This window comes from Balaenoptera physalus (assembly GCF_965194825.1).
Source record: "Balaenoptera physalus genome assembly, chromosome: X".
Taxonomy (NCBI): Eukaryota; Metazoa; Chordata; class Mammalia; order Artiodactyla; family Balaenopteridae; genus Balaenoptera; species Balaenoptera physalus.
In genome coordinates this window covers 59872700-59895759 of record NC_138903.1, presented here as the reverse complement: position 1 = coordinate 59895759, position 23060 = coordinate 59872700, and the positions used below count along the sequence as shown (strand labels likewise).

General features: G+C 36.1%; 1 long non-coding RNA gene and 1 pseudogene across 2 annotated transcripts in view; both read left to right on the top strand.

Moving 5' to 3' along the window:
* LOC309652361 overlaps positions 1-23060 on the top strand; it is a 93620-nt gene that overhangs the window by 48783 nt on the left and 21777 nt on the right. The gene's annotated exons all lie outside the window — the stretch shown is intronic.
* Positions 20866-21385, top strand: LOC309652348 (ribosomal protein eL22-like 1 pseudogene; annotated as a pseudogene). Its single transcript has one exon. The product of its transcript is annotated as a ribosomal protein eL22-like 1 pseudogene (transcript).

Here is a 23060-nt window from a genome sequence, read left to right as displayed (position 1 = left end):
GTCATCTGCAAACAGTGACAGTTCTACTTCTTCCTTTCCTTTTGGATGCCTTTTATTTCTTTTTCTTGCCTTAATACTGTGACTAGGACTTCCAGTACTATGTTGAATAAAAATGGGGAGAGTGGGCATCCTTGACTTACTCCTGATCTTACAGGAAATGCTTTCAGCTTTTTGCTGTTGAGTATAATATTTGCTGTGGGTTTCTCATAATGGCCCTTATTATCTTGAGGTACATTCCTTCTGTACCCACTTTGTTGAGAGTCTTTATTATAAATGGATGTTGAATTTTGTGAAATGCGTTTTCTGCATCTATTGAGATGATTATGTAATTTTTGTATTTCATTTTGTTAATGTGGTGTATCACATTGATTGGTTTGTGGATGTTGAACCATCCTGCATTCACAGAATAAATCCCACTTGATCATAGTGTGTGATCCTCTTAATGTATTTTAAAATTCGGTTTGCTAATATTTTGTTGAAGATTTTTGCATCTATGCTCATTAGTGCTATTGGCCTGTAATTTCCTCTTTTTGTGGTGTCTTTTTCTGTTTTTGGTATCAGAGAAATGCTGGCCTCATAATATGTGTTTGGCAGCATGTACTTTTCAATATTTTGGAAGTGTTTGAGAAGGGTAGGTATTAAATCTTCTTTGAATGTCTGGTAGAATCCACCAGTGAAGCCATCTGGTCCAGGACTTATGTTTGTTGGAAGTTTTTCATTTTTTCATTTATTTGTTTTTATTACTGATTCAATCTCCTTACTAGTAATCAGTCTGTTCAGATTTTCTATTATTTCTTCATGATTCATTCTTGGGAAATTGCATGCTTCTAGGAATTTACCCATTTCTTCTAGGTTGTCCAATTTTGTTGGCATATGATTGTTCATAGTAGTCTCTTATGATCCTTTGTATTTCTGTGATATCAGATGTAACTTCTCTTTCATTTCTGATTTTATTTATTTGAGTCTTCTCACTTTTTTTCTTGGTGAGTCTAGCTGATGGTTTGTCACTTCGGTTTATCTTTTCAAAGAACCAGGTCTTAGTTTCATTGATTTTTTCTGTTGTCTTTTAATCTCCATTTCATTTATTTTTGCTCTGATCTTTATTATTTCCTTCCTTCTACTAACTTTGGCCTACATTTGTTCTTCTTTTTCTAGTTTCTTTAGGTGTAAAGTTAATTTGTTTGAGTCTTTCTTGTTTCTTGAAGTAGACCTTTATTGATATGAACTTTCCTCTTAGAAACGCTTTTGCTGCATCCCATAAAATTTGGTATATCATATTTCTCTTTCATTTGTTTCTAGGTATTCTTAAAATTTCTCCTTTGTTTAATTCAATGACCCATTTGTTGTTCAGTAGCATGTTGTGTAATCTCCACATTTTTGTGGTTTTTCCAGTTTCTTCTTGTAAATGATTTCTAGTTTCTCACCATTGAGGTCTGAAAATATGCATGATATGAAACTAATCTTGAATTTATTGAGACTTGTTCTGTGACCTAATACGTGATATATTCTGGAGAATGTTCCATATGCAGTTGAGAAGAATGTGTACTCTGCTGCTTTTGGGTGGAATGTTCTATATATGTATATTAAGCAATATGATCTAATGTGCCATTTAAGGCCAACGTTTCCTTATTGATTTTTTCAGTCTGGTATCCTATCCATTGATGTTAGTGGGGTGTTAAAGTACCCTACTATTATTCTGTTGCTATCAATTTCTCCCTTTAGGTCTGTTAATATTTGTTTTATATATTTTGGTACTCCTACATCGGGTGCATATATATTTATAAATGTTATATCTTCTTGCTGGTTTGACCCCTTTATTATTATGTAATGACCTTCTTTGTCTTTTATTACAGTATTTTTAAAAAGTCTTTTCAAAAATATTTATTTATTTATTTATTTATTTATTTATTTATTTATTCATTTATTTATTTTGGCTGTGCTGTGTCTTAGTTGCAGCATGAGGGATCTTCGTTGTGGCATCTTTAGTTGTGGCATGCAGAATCTTTTAGTTGTGGCATGTGGGCTTCTTAGTTGCAGCATGTGGACTCTTAGTTGCTGCATGCAGATTTCTTAGTTGCGGCATGCTGACTTTTAGTTGTGGCATGCATGTGGGATCTAGTTCCCCAACCAGGGATCGAACCCAGACCCCCTTTACTGGGAGCACGGAGTCTTACCTACTGGACCAGGCTCTTTTTATTTCCATTTATATGGAATATATTTCTCCTTTCCTAAACTTTCAGTCTGTGTGTGTTCTTACTTCTGAAGTGAGTCTCTTGCAGGGAGAATATAGATGAGTCTTTCTTTTTTTTTTTTTATCCATTCAGCCATTCTATGTCTTTTGATTGGCAGATTTAACTCATTTACATTTAAAGTTATTATTGATGGGTACGAGGTTATTGTCATTTTGTTAATTATTTTCTAGCTGTTTTTGAAGTTCATCTCTGTTTTCTTCTCTTTCTCAAGGTCTGAAAAGATGCTTAATATGAATTTAATCTTCTTGACTTTACTGAGACTTGTTTTGTTACCTAACATGTGATCTATTCTGGAGACTGTTCCATATGCAGTCTGTAACTTCTGTTTGGTACTTGTGGCTTGATGACTTTCTTTAGTGTTAAGTTTTGATTCCTTTCTCATTTTCTTTTATGTATTCAGTATAAGATTCATATATAACATGCTATGTATATAACAGTCTATTTTCTGTTGATAGCAACTTAAATTGTAACACATTCCATAAGTCTACATTTTTACTCCTCCCCCTATGTTTTATGTTTTTGATGTCACATTTTACATCTCTTTATTTTATGTATCCCTTAACTAGCTATTGTAGATTTAGTTAATTTTACTACTTTTGTCTTTTACCTCCATACTAGCTTTATAGGTGGTTAATTCACTACCTTTACTATATATTTACTTTTTCCAGTGAGATTTTTACTTTTGTATGTTTTCTTGTTATTAATTAATGCCATTTCTTTTCAGCTTAAGGAAGTCCCTTTAGCATTTCTTGTAAGACTTTTTTAGTGGTGATGAACTCCTTTAACTTTGCTTATCTGGAAAACTCTTTATCCCTCCTTCAATTCTGAATGATAACCTTGTAGGGTATAGTATTATTGGTTGGAATTCTTTTCTCCTTTCCACACTTTGAATATATCATGCCACTCACTCTGTCCTGTAAAGTTTCTCCTGAAAAATATGCTGATAGCCTTATGGGGTTTCCCTTGTTTGTCACAAGTTGTTTTTCTCTTGCTGATTTTAGGACTCTCTCTTTATCTTTAACTGTGACGTTTTAATTATAATGTGCCTTGGTGTGGAGCTCTTTGCATTCATCTTATTTGGAACTCTCTGGGCTTCCTGGACCTAGATATCTGTTTCCTTCCCCAGATTAGAGAAGTTTTCAGCCATTATTTCTTCAAATAAGCTTTCTACCCCTTTCTCTCTTCTCCTTCTGGAACTTCTATGTTAAGTAATGAGAATGTTATTCTGCTTAATGTTGTCACATAAGTCCTTTAAGATATCTTCACTGTTTTTAATTCTGTTTTTCTTTTTCCTGCTCTGTCTGGGTGAGTTCCATGGCTTTGTCTTCCTGCTCTCTGATCTGTTCCTCTGCTTCACATAGTCTTTTTTGACCCTTCTAGTGTATTTTTCATTTCAGTTATTGTATTCTTCAGCTCTGTGACTTCTGTTTGGTTCTTTTTATATTTTCTATCTCTTTTTTGAAGTTCTCACTATGTTTATCCATTCTTCTCCTCAGTTCAGTGAGCATCTTTATGACCATTACTTTGAACTCTTTATCAAGATTATTTATTGCCGTTTCATTAGTCATTTTCTGAGGTTTTGTCTCATTCTTTTGTTTGGCACGTATTGCTCTGTCTCCACATTTTTCCCAGCTCTCTGAGTTGGTCTCTCTATATTAGGTGAAACAACTACCTCTCCCAGTCTTGAAGGAGTGGCCTTGTGTAGAAGATGGCATGTGGGGCTCAGAAGCACAATCTTACCTGGCCACCAGAGTCTAGTGCTCAAGGAGCATCCTCTCTGTGGGCTGCTCATGCCCATTGGCTGTGGCAGGGCCACACCTCTGGTGCAAGGGGGAGCAGGACACTTGCCTGGCTGTTGCACAGCTTTGGTGCAGGAGTCACAGGGCATTCACCTGGCTGGTTGTGGTCTGGTTGCAGTGTGGGGTGGGTGGGGTGCTTGCTGACCTGGCTGTGGTGTGGGTGGGCAGGGCACTTCCCTAACATGGCTGTGGCCTGGCTGTAGAGCAGAGTGGTCATTTACTTGCCCAGTCCAGCTGTGGCATGGGATGGGCGTAACATGCCCACCAGCACTAGCAGGTTAGAAGAGAGTACCTGCCAGCACTGATACTAGCAAGGTAAAGTGAGATTACAAAAATTGGGTACACCATCACTTCAATCCTCAGAGAGAGCCCCAGTAGGTTCCTGCCTCTCAAGCAGATGTTTTAAGATTAGTAGGTGGGTTTCTTACTAATCTTAAAACATCTTAAACTTATTGTCTGACATTTTTCAACCTGTTGCTTTTACACTGGGTCCCAGGCCCAGTAAATCTGCATAGGAGCCCTTTAAGTATGGGTTCTTCATTCCCTACAGTTCTGTCATTCTCCTAGATGTAATCCCTGTTGATTTTCAGAACCAGCTATTTCAGGCACTTGTCCCTCCAGTCCCAGATTCAAGGATTGGGTTGTTTGATAAGGGGCACTAACCTCTCACTCCTCAGGGAAAAGTTTTGTATTTTTGAGATCCCTCCTGATTGTGAGTCATTGTACCTGGGGTGGGGTTTTTAGTGAGAGCATGTCTCTACTTCTCCAATCCATCTCAATGAGGTCCTATAATCCTTTGTTGTGGAGGTGTTCATCTAGTTTTCAGATCTTTTTCAGCAGAAATTACTCCATGTGTAAGTGAAGATTTGTTGTGTGAATGGGAGGAGGTGAGTTCAGGGTCATCCTATACCACCATCTTGAACTGCCTTCTCCCTTTTTTCTCTTGTTCACATATTTATTTACTAGTCAAGCTCTTGCAGACTTAGGCTGTGGTAGCTGCCCTGAATTGCAGGGGCAGATTTCTCCTGACAACCAAAAGATGACCTTACAAGGAAAACTACTTACTTTGGGCCAGTGGTGGCCTTTCCTATCCAGTTTCCATGGAGACTGATCTGTGGAAATCATCTAAAAGCAACTATTTTAAAAGGCACGATGTGAAAATCCTTACCCTGCTGGCACTGATTTGACATCTATTTTCATCAAAACTGAGATGGTAATCTCTTTTTTTATTGAGGTATAATTGCCATATAACATTATATTAGTTCCAGGTATACAATATAATGATTTGATATTTGTATATATTGTGAAATGATCACCATCAGTAAGTCTAATTAACATCCATCACCATACATATTTACAAATTTTTTCTTTTGATAACTTTTAAGATCTACTCTTTTAGCAACTTTCAAATATGCACCACACTATTATTTTTTTTTCCTGGCAAGTGATTTTTATTTTATTTTATTTTATTTTTTACAGTGATGGGTAATCTATTTTATTTTATTTTTTTACATCTTTATTGGAGTATAATTGCTTTAAAATGTTGTGTTTGTTTCTGCTTACAACAAAGTGAATCAGCTATATGTATACATATATCCCCACATCCCCTCCCTTTTGAGCCTCCCTCCCACCCTCCCTATCCCACACCTCTAGGTCCTCACAAAACATTGAGCTTATCTCCCTGTGCTATACAGCTGCTTTGCACTAGCCATCCATTTTACATTTGGTAATGTATATTTGTCAATGCTACTCTCTCACTTCATCCCAGCTTCCCCTTCCGCCCCGTGTCCTCAAGTCCGTTCTCTACATCTGTGTCTTTATTCCTATCCTGCCCCTAGGTTCATCAGTACCGTTTTTTTAGATTCCATATATATGCATTAACATATGGCATTTGTTTTTCTCTTTCTGACTTACTTCACTCTGTATGACAGACTCTAGGTCCATCCACCTCATTACAAATAACTCAATTTCATTCCTTTTTATGGCTGAGTAATATTCCATTGTATATATATACCACATCTTCTTTATCCATTCATCTGTTGATGGACACTTAGGTTGCTTCCATGTCCTGGCTATTGTAAATAGAGCTGCAATGAACATTGTGGTACATAACTCTTTTTGAATTATGGTTTTCTCAGGGTATATGCTCAGTAGTGGGATTGCTGGGTCATATGGTAGTTCTATTTTTAGTTTTTTAAGGAACCTCCATACTGTTCTCCAAAATGGCTGTATCAATTTACATTCCCACCAACAGTGCAGGAGGGTTTCCTTTTCTCCATACCCTCTCCAGCATTTATTGTTTCTAGATTTTTTGATGATGGTCATTCTGACTGGTGTGAGGTGATACCTCACTGTGGTTTTGATTTGCATTTCTCTAATGATTAGTGAAGTTGAGCATCTCTATATATACACTACACTTTCTTTAAGCATTAATCCATCAATGGACACAGGTAGCTTCCATGTCTTGTTTATTGTAAAAAAAAATGCTTCAGTGAACATGAGGGTGCGTGTATTGTTTTCAGTTAGTGTTTTTGTTTTCTTTGGATAAATACCCAGAAGTAAAATTGCTGCATCATATGGCAGTTCTATTTTTAATTTTTTGAGGAACTTCTATACTGTTTTCCATAGTAGCTGCACAAATTTACATGCCCACCAACAGTGCACAAGTGTTCCCTTTTCTCCACATTCTCTCCAACACTTGTTATTTCTTATCTTTTTGATAATAACCATTCTAAAAGGTGTGAGGTAATATATCATTGTGGTTTTGATTTGCATTTCCCTAATAATTAGTGATGTTGAGCACCTTTTCATGTACATGCCGGCCATCTGTATGACTATTCAGATCGTTTACCCATTTAAAAATTGGATTGTTTATTTATTTTTTGCTCTTGAGTTGTATGAGTTCTTTATATATTTTGGATATTTACCTCATATCAGATACAAGATTTGCAAATATATTCCTCCTTTTGGTAGGTTGCCTTTTCACTTTATTGATGGTTTCCTTTGCTGTGCAGAAGCTTGAATTTCAATTTGATTTAGTCCTACTTGTTTATTTTTGCTTTTGTTGTCATTGCTTTTGATTTCAAATGCAAAAAAATTATTCAAGACCACTGTCTAGGAGCTGACCACCTATGTTTTCTTTTAGGAGTTTTATGGTTTCAGGTCTTATGTTCAGGTCTTTAATCCATTTAATTTTTGTGTATGTGTAAGACAGTGGTCTAGTTTCATTCTTTTGCATGTGGCTGTCCAGTTTTCCCAACACCATTTATGGAAAAGACTGTCCTTCCCTAATTTTATATTCTTGGCTTCTTTGTTGTAAATTGATTGACCATATATGTTTGGGTTTATTTCTGGCTCTCTATTTTTTTCCATTTATCTATGTGTATTTTCTGTGTTCTTGATGATCTGGCATCTGGAGCCTCACTAATTCAAGGAGAAGCTACCCCTCTTAGGGTTAGCCAGTTCTTAGAGCTAGGCTCTTCTGGGAGCATACCTTTCATATGCAAACTAATCAATCCAGAGCGAGTACTCCAAACCACCTCCTCTATCTGGCTTTTACACTCAAAGAGTCCATATCCTTATGCCCTAATCACCTCACATGCAGGTACTGGACAACTAGGAACCACCCCTATAGCCCAGAGCCCACCAAAATTATTCAAACTAACTAATCTGAAGCTTGCTCTTCTGCTTATCCTGCCTCACCCATTTCTTCCTGTTAAAACCATAATAAAGGCTTTTGTCCATGCTTTCCCCTTGCTTTCTCTGCCTCCTGATTGACCCTGGCACTTCCACATGTAGCCCTACATGGCACAGCATTCCCCCTTCTCTTGGAAACTGTGAGTAACAAACTATTTTTCCAATGGCAATCATCTCCTGATCTGTTGACTTCACCATACCTGAATAAAACAAAATCCCAGGTACATTTTAAAACAAACTGAAGTTGTAAAAAGTTGATACCTCAACTTTTGTTGATATCACAGTAGTCTGTAATAAGTTACATATGTATATTGTAATAACAGTAGGCACTAATAAGGTAACTACACAAATTGATACATTAAAAACAATAAAAACAAATGTTCAAGTAACACAGAGGAAGCAAGAAAAGAGAAACAGAGGAATGGGAAACAGAGAAAACAAAAACAAATAATAAAATGTCACATTTAAGCTCTAAAATATCAATAATTACCTTAAATGTTAATGGTCTAAATACATCAATTAAAAGACACAGATTGTCTGAGTGGATAAGAAACAAACAAACAAACATGATCTGACTATTTGCTTTTGACAAGAAACTCACTTAAGTTCATTGATATAAGTAGTTGAATGTAAAATATATACCATGCATACATAAAAAGGAAGCTATATTAATATTTTATAAAATAGACTTCATAGCAAAGGAATTACTATACACAAAGAAGGATTTGCATAATCATTAAAGAATCATGCACCAAAAAGACACAGTGGTTCCATACTTGCACCCACCAAACAACAGAGCCTCAAAAGACATGAAGCAAAAATTGATAAAGCTGAAAGGAGAAATAGAGAAATCCACAATTATAGTTGGGAACTTAAATACCACCCTCTCAGCAACTGATAGAGTTATTTTACAGAAAATCAGCAAGGGTATAGAAGAACTGAACAATATGATCAACTAATAGGATCTGATTGACATGCATTGGGCACTCCACTCAACAACAGCAGAATATACATTTTTTTCAAATGCCGATAGAACATTCACCAACATACACTGTATCTTGGGCCACTGAACAAATCTCAAAAATTTCAAATAATTGAAACCATACAGAATATATTCTCTGACCATTATGGAATCAAACTAGAAATCAGTAACAGAAAGACAACAGTACAATCTCTAAACTCATGCAAACGAAACAATATACGTCTAATTAATCCATGGCCAAAGAATGTCTCAAAAAATTATTAAAATATATAGAACTGAATGAAAATGAAGGTACAACATATCAAAATATGTGGGATATAGGTAAAGTAGTAGTGAGAAGGACATTTTTAGCACTAAACACTTATGTTAGTAAAAAGAAATGTCTCAAATCGATACTTTAAGTTCCTACCTCAAGAAACTAGAAAAACTAGAGCAAAATAAAACTCAAAGCAAACAGAATGTAGGAAACAATAAAGATAAGAGCAGAAATCAATTAATTGGAAACAGGAAAACAATAGAGAAAAATAAATAAAACAAAAAGTTGCTTCTTTGGAAAAAATTTAAAAAAAGAGAAGACATAAATCACTAATATCAAGAATGAGACAGGATATCAATATAGATACTAAAGTTATTAAAAGGATAATATGGGAACACTGTGAACAACTTTACACTCATAAATTCAGCAACTTTGAAGAAATGGTCCAGTTTCTTGAAAACCACAAACTGACACATCTCACACAATAAGAAATAGATAATTTGAATAAACCTAAAACTATTAAGGAAATTAAAAACTCCTGAAAAAGAAATCTCCAGGCCCAGTTGGTTTCACTGGATAGTTCTACTGAACATTAAAAGAGAATTAACACCAATTTACACAATTCCTTCCAGAAAATAGAAGAGGAGGAAATAATTCCCAACTCATTTTATGGGGCTAGTATTACACTGATACCAAAACTAGGCAAAGACAGTCTAGGAAAAGAAAACTACAGACCAATATTCCCCATAAACTTAGATACAAAATCCTCAACAAAATGTTAGTAATCTGAATCCAACAATTTATATAAAGAATTATATACCATGATCAAGTGCAGGTTATTCCAGGTATGCAAGGCTTATTTGAAAATAAGTCTAGGTAATCCACCATATCAACAGGTTCTTTTTTTGAATAAAAATTTTTATTAGTATAGTTGATGTACGATATTATATAAGTTACAAGTGTACAATATAGTGATTCACAATTCTTTAAATTGGAGTATAGTTGATTTACAATGTTGTGTTAGTTTCAGGTGTACAGCAAAGTGAATCAGTTATACATGTACAAATATCCATTCTTTTTTAGATTCTTTTCCCATATAAGTTATTACAGAATATTGAATAGAGTTCCCTGTGCTATATAGTAGGTCCATATTAGTTATCTATTTTATATATAGTAGTGTATATTTTAATCTCAATCTCCTAATTTATTGCCCCCCTTCACCTTTGGTAACCATAAGTTTGTTTTCTACATCTGTAACTTTATTTCTGTTTTGTAAATAAGTTCATTTGTACATATGAACAGGTTTAAGAAGAAAATTCATGTGATCATATCTATTGAAGCAGAAAAAGCATTTTACAAAATTCAATACCCATTTATGGTAAAAGTTCATACCTACTTAGGAATATAGGGAAACTACCTGAGCTTGATAAAGAGTGTCTACATAAAACCTACAGCTAACAGTATACTTAATGGTGAAAGACTGAATGCATGTCCCTTAAGATTAGGAACAAGTCTAAGATGTCCACTTTCACCTCTGTTATTCAATATAATATAATAGCCAGCATAATAAGGCAAGGAAATAAGATAAAATACATATAGATTGGGAAGGAATATATAAAACAGTCCCTGCTTGCAGATGACATGATTGTCTACATAGAAAATCCCAAGGAATCTATAAAAAAGAACTCTTTGAATTAGTAAGTTCAGCAAGGCCACAGAATACAAGATCAACATATGAAAATCAATTACATTTCTACATACTAAAAATGAACATGTGGAAAGTGTTATTCAAGACATAATACCATTTATAATTGCTCCAAAGAAAATGAAATAATTATACACTTAACAAACATATATAGAATCTTTATGCTGGAAACAACAAAGTGCCAATGAAAGAAGTCAAAGACCTAAATAAATGGAGAGACATACCATGTTCATGGATTGGAATACTCAACAGAGTAATGATGTCAATTTCCCCCAGATTGGTATATAAATTTAAAGCATTTTCAATCAAAATAGCAGTGGGATTTTTTATAGATATAAGTAAACTTATTCTAAAATTTATATGGAAAAGCATAGGACCTAGAATTGTTAAAACAATATTGGAAAAGAAAATAAAGTGGGAAGGGCCACTCTGTTCAATATTAAGGCTTACTATGCAGCTATAGTAATCAAGTCAGTGTGGTGTTAGCAGTAGTAAGACACACAGCTCATGGGAACAGAATAGGGAAACCAGAAATAAATAGATCCTCATAAATATGCCCAACTGATTTTTGACAGAAGTATGAAGCCAATTCACTGGAGAAAAGAGTCTTTCAATGAATAGTGCTGGAACAATTGGACACCCATAGACAAAGAAAAAAAAAAAAGAAAGGAAGAAAAAGAAGCTTGACCTAAGCCTCACAACTAATACAAAGATAAATGTGAAATGAATCACAGACCTAAATCTTAAATGTAAAACATAAATATGTAAAACTTTTAGAAAAAAAAGGAGAAAATCTTCTGGATTTAGGGCAAGTCAAAGAGTTCTTAGGTTTGCACCATAGAAGGAAAATTGATAAATTGGAACAAATCAAAATTAAGAACTTATGCTCTACAAAAGACCTTGCTAGGAGGATAAAAAGAAAAGCTACAGAATGGGAGAAAATACTTGCAAACCCTATATCCAATAAAGGACTAGTATCTAGAATATATGAAGAACTCTCAGATCTCAACAAGAAAAACACAAAACAAGCAAAATAATTAGAAAATGGACAAAAGGCATGATGAGACACTTTACCAAGAGGATATATGAATGGCAAATAAGCACATGAAAAGATGTTCAGCATCATTAAGTATTGGGAAATGCAAATTAAAACCATAATAAGATATCACTACACACCTATCAGAATGACTAAAATAAAAAGAATAGTGACAAAACCAAATGCTGATGAGGATGCAGAGAAACTGGATCCCTTGTACTTTGCTGGTAGGAATGTAAAATGGTACATCACTATGGAAAACAGTTTGGCAGTTTCTTATGAAACTAAATATGTAACTATCATGTAAACCAGCAACTGGATTCCTGAGAAATCCATTCCAGAGAAATGAAAACTTATGTTCACAAAAACTTGTTCATGTATGTTCATAGCAGCTTTATTCATAATACACAAAACCTAGAAAAACCTAGATATCCTTCAATGGGCAATGGTTAAACATTCTGTGGTATATCCATAGCAGGGAATATTACTCAGCAATAAAAAGAATTAATTATTAATAAACATAACCTGTTGGATGAATCTCCAAGGAATTATGCTGAGTGAGAAAAACTTAACCTTACAAGGTTACTTACTATATGATTCAATTTATATAGCATTTTTGAAATGACAATATTATAGGGATGGAAGACAAATCAGTGGTTGGTAGGGAGTAGGTATGGGAGAGGGGGCAGAAGGGAGGTGGTTATAAAAGGGCAACATGAGGGATCCTTATGGTGATGGAAATGTTTTATATCTTAACTGTAGTGGTGGATACATTAAATTACACATGTGATAAAATTTGCATGGAGCTAAACACACACACACACACACACACACAAGTATAACTGGGGAAATTTGAATAAGATCAATATCACTGAGTAAAGGATATGCATGTGAATCTACAATTATCTCAAAAATTTTTATTTAAAAATATTTTTTTCAAAGATTGTATTGCTCATTTTCTCCTTTTTCATTTTTATTTTTATTTCATTAACCATGAGACACACTTGTTATATATTCCATGTCTGATAATTCCATTTTATGTATTCATCGGAGTGTAATCCTGTTGTTTGTTTTTTCTGATGAATCTCACTAATGGTGTCATATTTTCTCATGCATTTTGTTTGTTTGACTTGTGAGCTCCGTTTTATGAGGTTTTTTTCCTCTTGGTGTTCTCTATGGCCTGCGTTGAAGTTCCATACCCCCAGAGATGATTTATCTTTGCTTCTGCTATGCACTCCAGGGCACTACCAAGCTGGGAACACGTCTGCTAATTTCAAAAAAAATTTTATTGGAGTATAGTTGATTTTCAATGTAATTTTTTTATTGTGGTTTCCTGGGCACACACAGAGTTTAAATTTGAGCCGTGACTCTTTGTGGTTATGAATCTCAAAAGAGACCTCATCCATTAATATATATATATACACTAATGCTAAAGCCAAAACAGCAAAGTTTGCTTGTTTTCTCATTTAATTTTCAAGTGGAATTTTCTTCTAGTCTATACTTTGCTAAGGGTGTGGTCTTTTGGGAGTACTCATTTTTGTGTGTGATGATCTTAATTCCTACTCGTCCTTCTTACAAAGGCCCAAGGCCTTGTCTACTGCAAGAAGACATAATCAGAGCATCATAATCAAAGATCTTAACATTAAAGGCAAAACAATAGAGCTTTTAAGGGAAAAAAATAGAGAATATCTTCATGACTTTAAGATAAGCAAAGATTTTTTTAAAATTGTAGTTGATTTACAATATTGTGTTAGTTTCAGGTGTACAACAAAGTTATTCAGTTATATATATTTTCCAGTCAGGAAAATATAGGTTATTATTTTCCAATCTAAGTTATTATAAGATATTGAATATAATTCCCTGTGCAATACAGTAAATCCTTGTTGCTTATCGATTTTATGTATAGTAGTTTGTATCTACTAACCCCATACTCCTAATTTATTCCTCACCCTCTCCCTTTCCCCTTTGGTAGCCACAAATTTGTTTTCTATGTCTGTGAGTCTGTTTCTGTTTTATATATAGATTCATTTGTATTATTTTTTAGTTTTCACATATAAGTGATATCATATAATATTTGTTTTTGTCTGTCTGACTTACTTCACCAAGTATAATATTCTCTAGTTCCATAGTTCCATCCATGTTGCTGAACACGGCAATATTTCTTTCTTTTTTATGGCTGAGTAATATTCCATTGTGTGTGTGTGTGTGTGTGTGTGTGTGTGTGTGTGTGTGTGTGTGTATATATACCACATCTTCTGAAGTCAATTGTCTGTTGATGGACACTTGGATTGTTTCCATGTCTAAATAGTGCTGCTATGAAATTGGGTTGTGTGTATCTTTTTGAATTATAGTTTTCATTTTTTCCAGATATATACACATGAGTGGGATTGCTGGATCATATGGTAGTTCTATTTCAGGTTTTAAAGGAACATCCATACAGTTTTCCATAGTGGCTGCACCAATTTACATTTCCACTAACAATGTCGGAGGGTTTCCTTTTCTCCCCACTCTTTCCAGTGTTTATTATTTGTAGACTTTTTGATGATAGTCATTATGACCAGTGTGAGGTAATACCTCACTGTGGTTTTGATTTGCATTTCTCTAATAATTAGCGATGTTGAGCATCTTTTTATGTGCTTGTTGGTCATCTGTATGTCTTCTTTGGAAAAATGTCTATTTACGTCTTCTGCCTATTTTTTGATTGGATTTTTTTTTATATCAAGTTTTGTGAGTTGTTTACATATTTTGGATATTAACCCCTTGTCAGTCACATCATTTGCAAATATTTTCTCCCATTCTGTAGATTGTCTTTTTGTTTTGTTGATGGCTTCCTTTGCCGTAAGATAAGCAAAGATTTTTATGATCAGGACATGAGTGCTAATCAAATAGGAAAATATTGTTACATTGGATTGTATTAAAATTAAGAAGATCTGTTTATCAAAAGATACCACTAACAAGTCTAACAAGTGAAAAGACAAGTCACAGAGTATGTAAACATATTTGTATTACATATATCCAACAAAAATTTGTATCCAGAATATACATAATCACACTATGGAATACTATACAGTAATGAGAATAAATGAATTATTGCTACACATTATAACATGGATATATGAATCTCACAAACACAATATTGGGTGAAAGATACCAGACATGAAAGATTACATACAATATAATTCCGTTCTATAAAGTTCCAAAACAGATAAAATCAATCTATGATGTTAGAAGTTACCTTTGTTAGAGTTACCTTTGAGAGATAGTGACCAGGAACAGGATATAAAGTAGAGGAGGGGTTCTGTTCTATTTTTTGACCTGGGTGCTTGTTACAGGGTGTGATCACTATAAGAAAATTCATCAAGTCATACATTTAAGATATATGTACTTTTCTGTTTATGATATACTTTAAAAATTTAGTTTAAAACTTGGATTGGCAAATAGAAAAATGAGTGTGCTCCAGGTTTGGATCTGGAAAAATAATTTGTTGTTTTCTATTTTGTTGATGTTTTACTTTAAAATTGGTTTATTGGATAATAGCTTAAAATATAGTAATATTAAAAGTAAATCCAAAAGACAAAACAACAAAGGGCCTTTTTTATGGTAAACGTGATGTTTGATGGTATACCTCTCCTCTACCCCAAAAAATAAAAGGTCCAAAATTAACAAACTCAAATCCCTTCAGCGTCTACTTGGTTAGTAATCCATACCTGCCTCCAGGGCATTCATAAAGCAGCATCAGCCCAGGGCTCTTCTTTTAAGCTTGGCTCTTTGTTTTGGCTCTTGGGGATTTAGCTTGATTCCTTTTGAGCTCGGTAATGTATTTAAAAGGATATTTGTTATCTTTTATCCAGTATTTTTAAGTGTTTTGTAGGAGAAAGTTATTGTCAGGATATCACACATACAACGTTGCCAGAAATGGAAGGTGTAGTCCCATTTCTATATTCTGATAACTCCCAAATTCCTGTCTCCTCCCCTGACCTCACCCTTCATATCTAAGAAATATCTCATATACCTGTTTCACATCTTCACTTGGATGTTTAATAGGCATCTCAAACATATTCAAAATAGAACTTTTGATTTTCCCCTCAAACCAGTTCCTCCCCTAGTCTTCCCCACCTCAGTGAATTGTAGCACTATATAAACATATACTGAAGCCAGAAATTTGGATGTAATCCTAGGTGTTACATCCAAAAGAAAAATCCTCCTTTTCTCTCACCCCCTACATCAGCACATCCTGTCAAATCCACTCCAAATAATATACTTAATTCCTTCACTCCTTTTTATCTCCACTGTAACCCATTTCCCAGATCCCATCATCTCTTTCACAGGCTACTTCCATAGCCTCCTTATTTGTTTACCTGCTTCCACTCTTGAATCTTTCTGCACAAAAGTGGACTGACTGTATCAATCCCCGTCTTAAAATCTGCCCATACTCCTAGAATGAAATCCTAGCTAACTCCTTATCACAGCCTTCAATGCCCTTGACCATTGATCCAAAACTCAAAGAGGACTGGTTAACTGGACAGCACATAACCCTTCTATAAATGGGGCATCTGCTACTCACTTCCAACAGATTGTCACCTTGTCAAATGAGGATCCACAATTATCAGTTCTTTTGATATTTTTTCCAAGAGAGCTAGAAATCTAGGTCTAGATATGAGATCTTCTGATTTTTAATTATTGGCAGTTAAAGATAAAACGAAAATGAAACAAACAGAAGTAAGAGAAAACATTGTGCAGGCCAAATCAAACACCTCTGCCAGCTACTAATTTGCAGCTAACCTTGGCCCTAGATGATCTGCCCTGCTTGACTCTCCAAATGGTCCTTTTTCTGACTCTGCCCCAGGCTTACTAGCTATAGCAGACACTGTCAAAATCTTCTCATATCACTTAGATCTGTCATTTCAGTGCATTCTCACTTTCCAACAGCCAGTGTCTGCATCGTTGAGCCTGGCTGCTTTTCTGGAGATTTGGAAGGTCACTCTGCTCATGGAGAACAGCCATTGACCAATGACTTCAACTCTCTTACTCCTTGAGTTGGGTAATTTTGAGACGTGTGTTTTGCCCCATTTCCAAGAGTTTTCCTGAGGTATTAGGACTGCTACCCACTATGTAGCTGGCTTATTAACATACTCTTTACTGGCTGCCTTTACTGGCTACCCTTTATTGGCTGTGTTTCTTTCCCTGTGTCATTTTCTCATTGACTACTGATATTCCCCTCATCTCCCAATAAACTACTTGCACTCAAATTCTTGTCTCAGGGTCTGCTTCTGGAAGAACTAAAACTGAGATAATAGCCTTTTTTCATTTTCTCCAATGAGTCAAGCTTGTTCCTGCTGCAAGTCCTTTGCCTTTGCTGTTTCCTCTGCTTATATGCTCTTTCCTCAGATGTTTGCACTGTTCATCCTCCTCTTTGTTCCTATCTTGGTTCAAAAGTAACCTCTGCAGATAGGCCATTCAAGACTACCCAAACTATAATAGTTCCTCTGTCCCTTTCACTGTCAGTTTTATTTTCTCTGTGACCTTTTCACTGCCTGAAGTTATCTTGTTAATTTACTTGTTCACGTGTGTACTGTCTATTTACCTTCAGTATTAGCTCCATGAGAGCAAGAATCTTGTCTGACTTGTTTGCTGCCCTATCATGGGTGCAGGGCACTAATTAAATGAACAAATTATTATTTCCACAATTCTTGGAGCTGGAGTTCACTTCCCTTAGTACTCTATCCCTTGATTCTCTATTCTTAACCTGACCCCCAGGATGCCACAAAGCCAGTGCACGTGGGCAAAGGGCAAACTTCCTAACTGGTAGGTAACACAGATCTCTCAGATTTGTGTTTTTAGAAGTCCCCATGAGGGACTTCCCTGGTGGCGCAGTGGTTAAGAATCTGCCTGCCAATGCAGGGGACATGGGCTCGAGCCCTGGTCTGGGAAGATCCCACATGCCACGGAGCAAATAAGCCCATGGGCCACAACTACTGAGCCTGCACTCTAGAGCCCGCATGCTGCAACTATAGAGCCCACATGCCACAACTACAGAGCCCGTGTGCCCTAGAGCCCGTGCTCTGCAACAAGAGAAGCCACCGCAATGAGAAGCCCACACACCACAACAAAGAGTGGCCCCCGCTCACCACAACTAGAGAAAGCCTGCCCACAGCAACGAAGACCCAATGCAGCCAAAAATAAATTAAAAAATAATTTTAAAAAAATTAAAAAAAAGAAGTCCCCATGAGTATATTCCAGTTATGAATCCTTTTCCTCTAAGTCTTAATAATATCTTTGATTTTTTAAACTTATTTTTGTTAAAAATCCCACTTTGTTTTCTGCTCTCACTCTTCACACTGGTATATTGACAGTTGAGGCTTGGAAGCGCCATTCCCAATTTCCTTCCCAGTCATTTTCTCCTGCACATCACTGAGTGTCTCTCTCACTATTATTCTTCTGTCGCTGACATGCCCGCTGTTGTCTATAGTATCTGGTGTTACAGTCTGATATGGGCATGTTTTTCACCCCCCCCCATTTCCAGTTAAAGTCATCTTGATCAGATCGGCAAGTCTCCAGGCAACCACATTCTTCCCTAGTGAGATGCACTTGATCCTTAGCCAAAAGCCTACCATTCCAGTGTGTTAAGCCATCATCCAAAAAAAAAAAAACAAAAACAAAAACAAATCTGCACAGCTCTAACCCTTCCCTGCATCATCAGCTGTGCTGGCTGCCGCCACCCCCACACCTAGCCTCAAGGGACCTCTGACCTCCCAAGCTAGCCCTGCAGCAGCTGAGATGTAGACAAATCCCATTTCTCTTGGTTCAGATGAAACAATATTGGAATTTCTCAAAAGGAAATTTGCTAGGAAACAAAGTGAAAAACAAAACCAGAGAGAGAGAGAGGGAGAGGGGGAGAAAGAAGACAAAAGCTTAGGAAAAGATGCATTATAGAGTCCCGATTCCTTATCCTGAGATAACTATACTCTGACTTCAGATTGGTTTGGCTGGCACAACTAACAGGGCACACAGGATATGAGAATATAATCCTTCAACCTTTTCACAAAGGGGTGATGGGGATAGGGTGGGGGAGGGGCTTGCAGGAAAGCAGAAAGAGTCTTTGTGTATCTGGACTGTTTCATTCCATGGAAATGGTACCCAAGAATGTGGATGGGCTATTTCATCAGCTCTGGAGGGGCAGGAAACCCCATCTACCATCCCCTGTTACACTGGAAGCTGCCTGCAACCTTGCTGAACTTGTTTATTAGTTCTGATAGTTTTTTAGTGGATTCTTTAGGATTTTCTACATATAAGATCATGCCATCTGAAATAGAGGTATTTTTACTTCTTCCTTTCCAATCTGCATGTCTTTTATTCCGTTTTCTTGCCTAATTGCCCTAGAACTTCAGTACAATGTTTAATAGAATTGGCAAGAGTGGACATCTGTGTCTTATTCTTGGTCTTAACAGGAAGCTTCCAGTCTTTCACCATTAAGCATGATGCTAGCTGTGGGTTTCACGTAGATGCCGTCTCATTAACTCTTTCAGGGACCCATGCCTTATTTTAAAGCTCTGCTATACTTTTTGCATTTTCTTTCTTTGTTTTAATTTTAACCTCCTTTACTTTTTGTACATTTTCTCTCAGAAAAAGTCTAACTTGTCTCTGCAGTGCAGAAATCAAGCATGGAAAAGCTTGATTTTCTTTCATTCATCTGTTCAGCAAGCATTTATTAAATGTTTACTCTATGCCAACACTGTCCTAGGTTATTGCAGATACAACACTGAATAAAATAAAGTCCCTATCCTCGTGGAGTTCATGTTCTAGTGATGAACTTAGACAGTAAATAAATAGTGAAGATAAATATAAAGAAAGGTAAATTCAGAGAAGGAAGAAAGTTAGGCTCTGTGGGAGGGAGGGCCTCAGGAACTACTTTATAGTGAGAGGTTAGGGAAAGCCCCTCTGGAAAAGTGACATTTTGGCTGATAGCTGAATGATAAGAAGGAGCAAGCCATCGGAAGAGCTTGGAGAAGAATGTTCTAGAAGAAGGAAAAAGTGCAAAGGCCTTGAGGTAGGAAAAAACCTGCTGAGTGAGGGAGAAGGGCAACTAGGAAGGCAGCCCAATGTGGCTGGAGCAGAGGGAGGGAGGAGGAGAGTGGGAGGTGATGAGGACAGATAAGTCATCAGGCAAGGATGTTGGAGTTTACTGAGTGTGATGGGAAGGTGTTAAACCGGGGGTACTGTAATCTGATTTAAGTCAGTAAAATTCCATCTGGCTGACATATCTATACATATCTTGGATATCAGCCTTTGTGAAGCACAGGGTTCACTGGAGTTGGTTCAGAATGTCAGGGTAGTTGGAGAGCCCCTGTTAACCTCTGAAGCTTCTCCTCACACAGCAGCAGAAGGATTCTTCTAAAATATAAGTTAGATCATGTTTCTCCTTGCCTTAAAACTCTCCCACTGCTCCCTATTTCTTTGAAAGTAAATACCCTCTCAATGATCTTCCAGTTCCTACAATATCTGCCCCTCCCCATGTCTCTCTGCCGTCTTTGCCATCACTCTCATCCCCACTTACACTCCTCCAGCCATACCAACTCCCTTGGCTAGTCCTCAAACTAGCCAAGCATGCACCCACCACAGGGCCTTTGTACTTACTGGTTGTTCCCTTTGTCTGGAATGCTTTCTTGCAAATATCTGCTCAAATACCGCCTTGTCAGAGAGGCCTTCCCTGACTGATGCTATTTCCTCTCTGACCTCATCTACCACTCTCACACGTTTGCTCACCGCATTCCAGCCACATTGGCCTACTTGCTGTTGTTCCATGAGCTTAGCAAGCATACTCTCACCTGAGGGCTTTTGTTACCACCTCTTCTGCTCCAAGCATGATGGCATTCATTTAAGTAAAATACCAGTGCGACAGAAACCAGGGGTCAGTGAAAAGGAAACATGTGAACAAGAAGGTGGCAGGCTGAGCCTGGAGTGATTATCTGAGTCAACTAGTATATGATGGCTACAGAAACTTTTGTGGTTTCTTTTGTCTATTGTGAAATTTTTATTTTTATGATCATAAAAGCAGTAGATATTCATAATAGAGAGTTTGGAAAATAAGAAATGTAACAGTCTGGCAGTTTCTCAAAAAGTTAAACATAGAGCTATTATAAAACTCAACAGCTCTCGGATCGCGCGGCCGGTGTGCAAAATGGCGCTGAAGAAAGACAAGAAGCCTAAGAAGTCAACCTGGAAGTTTCATTTGGACCTTACTCATCCAGTAGAAGATGGAATTTTTGATTCTGCAAAATTTGAAGAGTTTCTACGGGAGAAGGTTAAAGTGAATGGAAAAACTGGAAATCTTGGGAATGTCATTCACATTGAACGCTTCAAGAATAAAACCACAGTTGTTTCTGAGAAACAGTTCTCTAAAAGGTATTTGAAATACCTTACCAAGAAATACCTTAAAAAGAACAATCTTCGTGATTGGCTTCGTGTGGTTGCATCTGACAAGGAGACTTATGAACTTCGTTACTTCCAGATTAGTCAAGACGAAGATGGATCCGAGTCTGAGGACTAGATGAAGCCATCCCTTTCAGGGCTTTGCTTGCTAATAAAACAGATGAAGTATACAAGAGAAACATCTTGAAATGGACCTTTAGTTTATCAGTGAATAAAAAACATTACTCTGTATGTTAAGCATTCATCTCTTTGATTTAAGTGTATGCTGTTTATAGTGCTGGCTTTCCTTTAATACTTTTTAAAAAATTTTTTTATTGGAGTGTGGTTGATTTGCAATGTTGCGTTAGTTTCGGGTGTATGGCAAGGTGAGTCAGTTACACACATGCACTCCTTTTTTTTTTAAGATTCTTTTCCCATATAGGCCATTACGGAGTATTGAGTAGAGTTCCCTGTGCTGTACAGCAGGTTCTTATTAGTTATCTATTTTATGTATGGTAGTATGTACATGTCAGTCCCAATCTCCCAATTTATCCCCCCCACCCTTATCCTCTGGTAACCATAAGTTTGTTTTCTACATCTGTTACTCTACTTCCGTTTTGTAAATAAGTTCATTTGTACTCCCGTTTTTTTTTTTTAATACTTTCTGTTAGCAGTATTTAAATAGCCTATAGCTAGTGGAATTTCTTCCAGGATTTCTGAAGTGTACTGCTTCTACAAATGTCCTCGAGTTAAAGTATATAGTGAAAAAATGAAGCACAATTTTGGGTATAACTTTATATAATAAAATATTTAAATTCTAAAAAAAAAAAACCCAAAAAACAAAAACTCAACAATTTCACTGGTAGGTATCTACCCAAGAGAAATAAAAACATATGTCTAAACAAAGACATGTAAACTAATATTTATAATAACATTATTCATAATAGCCAAATAGTAGAAACAACCCAAATGTCCAGCAACAGATGAGTGGATACACAAAATACTGTATATCCATAAAATGAAATATTATTTGGCCATAAAAGGGAACAAAGCACTGTTACATGCTGCAACCTGCATGAACCTTGAAAACATTCTAAGTGAAAGAAACAAGTCACAAAAGGCCACCTCTTGTATGACTCCATTTATATTAATTGTCCAAAAGAGGCAAATCCATATAGATGAAACAGAAAGCTGATTAGTGGTAGCATGGGGAGTGATTGCTAATAGTTACGGTGTTTCTTTTGGATTGTTTGTGGTGATGGTTGCACAACTTTGTGAATATACTAAGAACCACTGAATTGTACACTTTAAAAGGGTGAATTTTATGGTATATGAATTACATACCAATAAAGCTTTTATTAAAAAATAAGGAATATATAAAGATTTAAATAAAAATCACTCAATATCTTACTACCTCAAGGTAAGTCAGTGTTGCATTTCAGTGTTGTTTGTATCTCCCTATATATTTATTGGTAAATAGATGTAGAATAGACATATAACTTCAGAATGGTAAACATAGACAAAACTGCACATACAGTTTTGTCTCCTTTTACATTTATTATATTGTGAGCATTTTATAGGCCATTAGATATTTTCCCCCAAATATGATTATAATAGTTGGTTGTTTCTCAAGTATTAATGTTCTCTCCTCAAGAGTCATACTTTCTGGTATACTTTGGGGGAGGAAAAGAGGTTCATCTCATGTTTACACTGAGTTGTACACTGAGTATTTCTTCTCTGTTCCAGATGCTTATCCCTGCCACTATCTCCCTTTTCTTCCTTCTGTCACCACCTATAAGTTCTTAACTATAGCTCCCCTTCATTTGATGTTGATACCTCTGCACAGGCCTCGGTGAGTGGGAAACAGGGTGCAGGACACCCCCTTTTTTTAAATTATTTTTAAAATTTTGATTTTATTGGAGTATA